The following is a 7,190-nucleotide window of genomic DNA, read 5'->3' as shown; positions in this document are numbered from 1 at the left end:
GACGGAAATAATATGAAAAATCGTCGGCTAATTGACCTTTAACAACGATTTTTCAGTGCTACGACAACGATTTTTACCCGTCATCTTTTACTTCTACGACAACGCTTTTTCACCGTTGTATTCGAGCGCACTCTTTAACCACATGACCTTTAATAACGGTTTTACAAGACCTACGACAACGGTTTTTCATCGTCGTCTTTAGACGTCTACTAGAATGGTTTTTCACCGTTGTTTTTGAGCGCACCTTTTAACCACAGGACCTTTAACAACTGTTTTACAAGACTACGACAACGGTGTTTCGTCGTTGTCTTTAGCCTTTTTTTGTAGTGGTGGTACGCCACAATCTTGATTTTATGCATATTGAGAAGAATGTGTGCGAATCAATTTGTGGGACACTGCTGAATATGGAAGGAATAACAAAAGATAATATTAAATCACGTCTTGATTTGCAAGAAATTGGAATAAGATTAGCACTTCATTCTATTTAGAAAGGACCAAGTAGAGTTTATCTGCCCTGCCTCCAGCATGTTATTCAATGGGCAAAAATGAGAAGGGCACATTTTGCAAGGTTTTGAAAAAAGTTAAAGTTCCAGATGGCTATGCTTCTAACATTTCATGGTGTGTTCAAATGTGATATGTATTGTTTTTACGTGTTTTACTGCATTGGTTTTGTGTGTGTTTGCATTGTGCACGCGTGCATTTCATTTACATTCTGTTCATTTTAGAGTAAGTTTATGCATGTAATCGTGTCTCACTTGGGTGTGGTAAATTTGAAGGAAAAATGACCGAAAAATTGAAATCGGAGCAAAATGTGCAATAATGGGCAGAAAGGCTGGCGCCCGAGCGGCAAGAATTTACTGTTCGGGCGCGAGAAGTGATTCCTGCAGCCAATTTCCAGAAAATATGGCGCTCGGGCGGTAATATTCTACCACCCGGGCGCAAGATTTGCCTTCCTAAGAATAAACATATAGAGAACTCAGCGCTCGGGCGGTGAAATATTACCGCCTGAGCGCGATTGCCGCACTTACCAAGCATATTACAGAGGATGTGGCGCCCGAGCGGCAATATTCTACCCCTCGAGCGCCACCTATTTTTGGCAAGATTTTTTGGCCGATTCCTTACCTTATTTTTTGGATGTGCATGATATGGAAGGGGGATGGCACGAAGATTGATTCATTATTCATCAGCCAAAAAGTACAAGGAGAGGAGAAAAGCTTGGAGTTGGAGATTCGAAGATTTTCGAGCACAGTTCTTCGCAGATCTCGTTTAGTCTAGTATTTCTAATTTAGTTTTTATCCCTTAAACATTGTTGTGTTTGTTTTTACTATAAATTCTAGTAGCTAACTTTAAAATATTTGTTAGGATTTAAGGGGATCTTACCCCAAACTTTGATTTAATTGATTTATATTTCGATTGTCGCTTTGTTCTTGATTGTGTTACTGTTTTTCATTGTGTTGTTAGAGCGTAGCTAACTTTAACAACTTTTTATATTGCGAGTGAGTTCGAAAGAATAGCTTGTGATAGGAACGAGTAACATAATCCGTGGATCTACAATTTACATAGATATATAAAATTGGATACGCACCGATAGTTATAGTCCTAAGGGTCGAAAACTAGGGGATTTCATATATCGACATGCAATTCGATCTTGATAAATAATTAAAGACATTTAATTACTTCACTGAGCAGAATTAGTTTGGCATAGCTCGACAGAGTGTTCAATTGAATAGAAAATCATGTCGGAAGCATACGATCACTATCGAACGAATTAATAAATTAACGAGGGGTAGGTGAACTGAGATTCCCAACAAATTCATTTCTCATTGAATTTTGACCAACCATTTTAGATTTTATATTTCATTATTCAAGTCTTGAATCCTTTTTTATTTGCATGTTTATTTGAGTATAGTAGTAAAAATCAATCAATCAAATTTTCGTTGCTAAAGATTTAATAACTGAAAACAATAATTGTCAAATACAGTCTTCAGTGGAACGATACTCGTACTCAAGTACATTATACTATTACTTGACATCGTGCAATTGCGATTAATTTTGAGCATACAAAACCATATTTTATTGAGGATTCCATAGTGCAAGTTTTGCTCGATCAAGTTTTTGGCACCGTTGCCGGGACTGTTAATTCACAATTTTATTTTTAGTTATTTTCTTTAGCATTGTTTCATATTTTATTAAATTAACACTCCATATTCTATTACAGATATCTCGTCCAGTGCATGCCAAATTCACTTGACGAGGAGCTTGAGCAGTTTGACCCTGAAATTGAAAGAACTTTCCGCAGGAGAAGACAGCAGCAGAGACTGAAGGAACTGATAGAGAGACACGAGCACGAGCATGAGGAGGAACATCGTGAAGATAGACATGTTGAGATGCCACGCCGCATACCAATGCTAGAGTATGCCCAGCCTTCTTTGGATGGTACACGCCCCAGCATTTTGAGGCCTATTGTGCGAGCAAATCACTTCGAAATCAAGCCAGCTATAATTCAGATGATTCAGAATACAGTCCAGTTTGGAGGATCTGCAGTAGTTGACCCAAACACACACATCACAGATTTTCTTGAAATTTGCGATACTTTTAAATTTAATGGAGTTTCTGATGATGCTGTTAGACTGCGTTTATTTCCTTTCTCCTTACGTGATAAAACTAAAGCATGGTTAAATTGTTTGCCTGTAGGTTCGATCACCACATGGGATGATATGGTGAAGGCGTTACTCATCAAATACTTTCCTCCATCTAAGACCATGAAGCTGCGGGCAGACATCGCCACATTTGCTCAATTCGAGCAGGAGTCTTTATATGAGGCATGAGAGCGCTTCAAAGATCTATTACGAAGATGTCTTCATCACGAACTGCCGCTTGGGTTAGTCGTTCAAACCTTTTATTATGGCTTGCTTACTCCTAATCGTACTATGATAGATGCTACTGCTTGTGGGAACCTGTTGCGAAAAACTGCTGAGGAAGGATATGAGTTGTTGGAGGAGATTGCTGATAGCAGCTATCATCCTCAATCTGAAAGGAATAACCAGCGGAGAAGTGCAGGAGTCCACCAGGCAACTGACCTTTCTGCTATCACTGCACAACTTGATGTCTTGAACAGGAAGTTGGACGGGTTGAATATGGGTGGCACGGCTATGCGTCTTCAAGAGATATTTTGTCAAAAATGCGGAGGAGAACACTATGTTAAGGACTTTCAAGACAGTGGTCCTTTCTATGTGCCAGAAGGGGCACCTGTGAATCAAGTGGGAGTCCAAAACCGTCCAAGGAATGATCCGTACTCAAACACATATAATCCTGGATGGAGGCAACATCCCAACTTCTCATGGGTTGGTCAAAGCATTCAGAATCGACCACAAGGAGGACAACCCTACGGGAAACAACCGATGTACAGATCTGATCCTCCTAGGGAAGAGAAGTCCAATTTGGAGCAGATGATGTCTAAGTTCATCTCATCTACCGAAACCAGACTCCAAAACCAAGATGCATCAATAAAGGGGCCAGAGAATCAGATTTGGCAGTTAGCGAAGATTATAGCAAGTAGAGAGCCGGTCACCTTGCCAAGTAACACAGAGACCAATCCAATGGAGCAAGTGAAGGCCATAGAGTTGAAAAGTGGGAAAAGTTTAGAGTCTAGAGCAAAAGAAAATAGTCCAGTACCGGATGAACAGACTGAGACATCCAAAGGTAAGTCTTCTTACTCTGCACCAGCACCCACTGCACGATCAAAAATTGTTATACCTCCTCCTTTTCCTGCAGCATTGAAAAAAGCAAAACTTGATGCACAATTCGGTAAGTTTCTTGAGGTATTCAAAAAATTGCATATCAATATTCCTTTTGCCGATGCTTTGATGCAAATGCCTAGTTATGCTAAATTCTTGAAAGACATAATAGCTAATAAGAGGAAGTTGGAGGATCACATGATAAACTTGACTGAGAATTGTTCTGCATTGATACAAAACAAGATCCCACAGAAACTAAAAGATCCAGGGAGTTTTTCTATTCCTTGCATGATTGGTGATGTTGTTTTTCACAAGGCTTTGTGTGATCTTGGTGCAATTATTAATCTTATGCCCTTATCTGTATTTAGGAAGCTCGGATTAGGAGAACTTAAGCCAACAAGGATGTCCTTGCAACTAGCAGACAGATCTGTTAAATACCCGCGAGGAGTCATAGAGGACGTCTTGGTAAAGGTGGACAAATTCATATTTCCTGCAGATTTTGTGGTACTTGACATGGAGGAGGATGTGGAGATGGCTTTGATTTTAGGGAGACCATTCCTTGCAACTGACAAGGCCCTAATTGATGTGCAAGAAGGGAAGTTGAGATTGAGAGTGGGAGAAGAGGAGATCACTTTCAATGTTTTTAATGCACTCAAGCACACACTGCACTCTGATAGTTGTTATAGAATTGATGCTTTTGATGCTCTTGTGTCTAACTATGTGCAGGGTGCTATTAGAGATCCTTTGGAAGCCATTCTCACTACTGAACTGAGAGAAGATGAATTGGACGAAGAGAAAGCCGAAATAGTGGGCAACCATGGAAGAGGCCAATAAGGATGAGATTAGAGGACTTGGGAGATCAAAGAGACTTGATCCCTCAGAAGTCAAGCCTAGAGGAGCCACCGACGCTTGAGCTCAAACCATTGCCTCCACACCTAAAGTACGTATACCTAGGTGAGAATAACACTTTACCTGTCATTATTTATACTGCTTTGACAGATGTGATGGAGGACAAACTATTGGAAGTTTTGAAAGCGCACAGGAGTGCTTTTGCGTGGAAGGTGGCAGACATCAAAGGGATCAACCCATCAGTCTGCATGCACAAGATCTTGATGGAAGACGAGTACTCACCTCTTGTGCAACCTCAGAGAAGATTAAATCCAAAATGCAAGAGGTAGTAAAAGCAGAGACTATCAAACTCCTTGATGCAGGTATTATCTATCCTATATCTGATAGTGCATGGGTAAGTCCTGTTTAGTGTGTGCCGAAAAAAGGTGGGATTATTGTGATCACAAATGAAAAAAATGAATTAATACCCACTAGGACTGTTACGGGATGGCGTGTGTGCATGGATTATAGGAAATTAAATGATACTACCTGTAAAGATCAATTTCCACTGCCCTTCATTGATCAAATGCTTGAGAGGTTAGCTGATCATGAGTTTTATTGTTTTTTGGATGAGTATTCAGGGTATAACCAATTATGATTGCGCCTGAGGACCAAGAGAAAACCACTTTCACTTGTCCTTATGGCACGTTTGCTTTTAGACGATGCCCTTTGGTTTGTGTAATGCCCTTGCCACTTTTCAACGTTGCATGATTGCTATATTCCATGATATGATTGAAACCTTTCTTGAAATATTTATGGATGACTTTTCTATCTTTGGTGTAACGTTTGATGAATGTTTGCAGAATCTGAGAACCGTGTTGAGGAGGTGCGAGGAGACGAACTTGGTACTTAATTGGGAGAAGTGCCACTTCATGGTACAAGAGGGAGTTGTCTTAGGGCACAAGGTTTCGGAACAAGGGATTGAGGTGGACAAAGCTAAAATAGAAGTCATAAAGAACCTAACACCACCAGCCTCAATAAAGGGAGTTAGAAGTTTTCTAGGCCACGCCTGTTTTTATAGGCGGTTTATCAAAGATTTTTCAAAAATTGTCAAACCTCTATCTTCCTTACTTATAAAAGATGTGCCTTTTGATTTCAATTCGGACTGTTTACAGGTATACGAGGATTTGAAGGAGCGCTTTGTGACGGCTCCTGTCTTGGTGGCATCAGATTGGGATCTGCCCTTCGAGATCATGTGCGATGCCAGTGATACTGTGGTGGGGGCTGTGCTTGGCCAGCGTCAAAACAAGGTATTTCATACAATTTACTACGCAAGTAAGACCCTTGATGAGGCTCAATTAAATTATGCAACAACTGAAAAAGAATTACTTGCCGTAGTATTTGCGCTTGACAAATTTCATTCATACCTTGTTTTGTCCAAAGTAATTGTTTACACAGATCACTCTGCATTGAAATATTTACTTGCTTAAAAAGATGCAAAGTCACACCTACTTAGGTGGATTTTATTGTTGCAAGAATTTGACTTAGAAATAAAAGATAAGAAAGGTGTTGAGAATGTGGTGGCGGACCATTTGTCTAGACTGAAGCTTATTAGTAATGACTGTGTAGATCATGCTATCAATGATTGGTTTCCTGATGAGCAACTGTTTGAGGTGAGACATTGTCCTTGGTACGCAAATTTTGCTAACTTTCTTGTTATCAGGCTCACACCCCCCCCCCCCCCCCAAATTTAACATTTCACCAAAGAAAGAAATTATTTTCGAACGTGAAATATTATTTTTGGGAGGTAGCCTTTTTGTTCAAAATATGTGCAGATTCTATGATCAGAAGGTGTGTTGCAGAGGAAGAGTTTCGTCAAATTCTCAACCACTGCCATGACCTTGAGCTAGGTGGTCATTTTGGACCAACAAAGATGGCATCTAAGGTACTTGAATGTGGCTTTTATTGGCCAATCCTCTTTAAAGATTCTCATTCTTATGTGCTAGCCTGTGATAAATGCCAACAGATAGGTAACATCTATAACCGTCATGAAATGCCTTTGAATAATATCTGATACCCCATAGATGGGCCTAGCCCAGATGGAAGACATGGATGGGCCCACTACTCTTGGCTCATTCCTAGCCCAAATGGAAGACAAGCCCATCAAGGGCCCAGGTATCCTCCTATAAATACCAGGTTTGATTGTTCAGTTAAGCTATTCAATATATTGTTTTCAGCAGCGCCCTTAGCTGCTCCCCCCATATATCCTCAGTCTCTGACTTGAGCGTCGAAGGGGCTACGCCAGGATACCCTCCTGGCCCCCTCCTAACGGTCTTATTTGTGATTTCAGGCCCAGGGTAATTTTGAAGCCCGTGTCTGGATTAGTGACGCTTGCGTGGATCGGACCCTAAACTTCCCGCGAGTATCACTTGGCGCCGTCTGTGGGAATCTTTGAGTTGAGACGTAAAGATGGTAGGGAGGAGAGGGAGTGGAAGAGCCACCTCAGCATCATCGCGTCCTCGGAGGGGACCCAAACCATCTCGCGCTGAGGCGGGACAGGAACAACCGCATCTTGAGACGAGACACGAACAACCTCGTCAAGAGGCTAGAACTGAGCAGCCCATC

At 41.0% G+C, this 7,190-nt stretch overlaps 1 non-coding gene across 1 annotated transcript; it reads right to left on the bottom strand.

The window, feature by feature from the left end:
* Window positions 1–2,766: 2,766 nt before the first annotated feature.
* On the bottom strand, window positions 2,767–2,872 carry LOC142521534 (small nucleolar RNA R71). Its single transcript, XR_012814247.1, has one exon. It is a non-coding gene; the product is annotated as a small nucleolar RNA R71 (small nucleolar RNA).
* Window positions 2,873–7,190: the final 4,318 nt, after the last annotated feature.

The sequence above is a fragment of the Primulina tabacum genome, chromosome 1 (assembly GCF_025594145.1).
Source record: "Primulina tabacum isolate GXHZ01 chromosome 1, ASM2559414v2, whole genome shotgun sequence".
NCBI classification, from domain to species: domain Eukaryota; kingdom Viridiplantae; phylum Streptophyta; class Magnoliopsida; order Lamiales; family Gesneriaceae; genus Primulina; species Primulina tabacum.
This window is presented reverse-complemented; position numbering and strand designations above follow the sequence as displayed.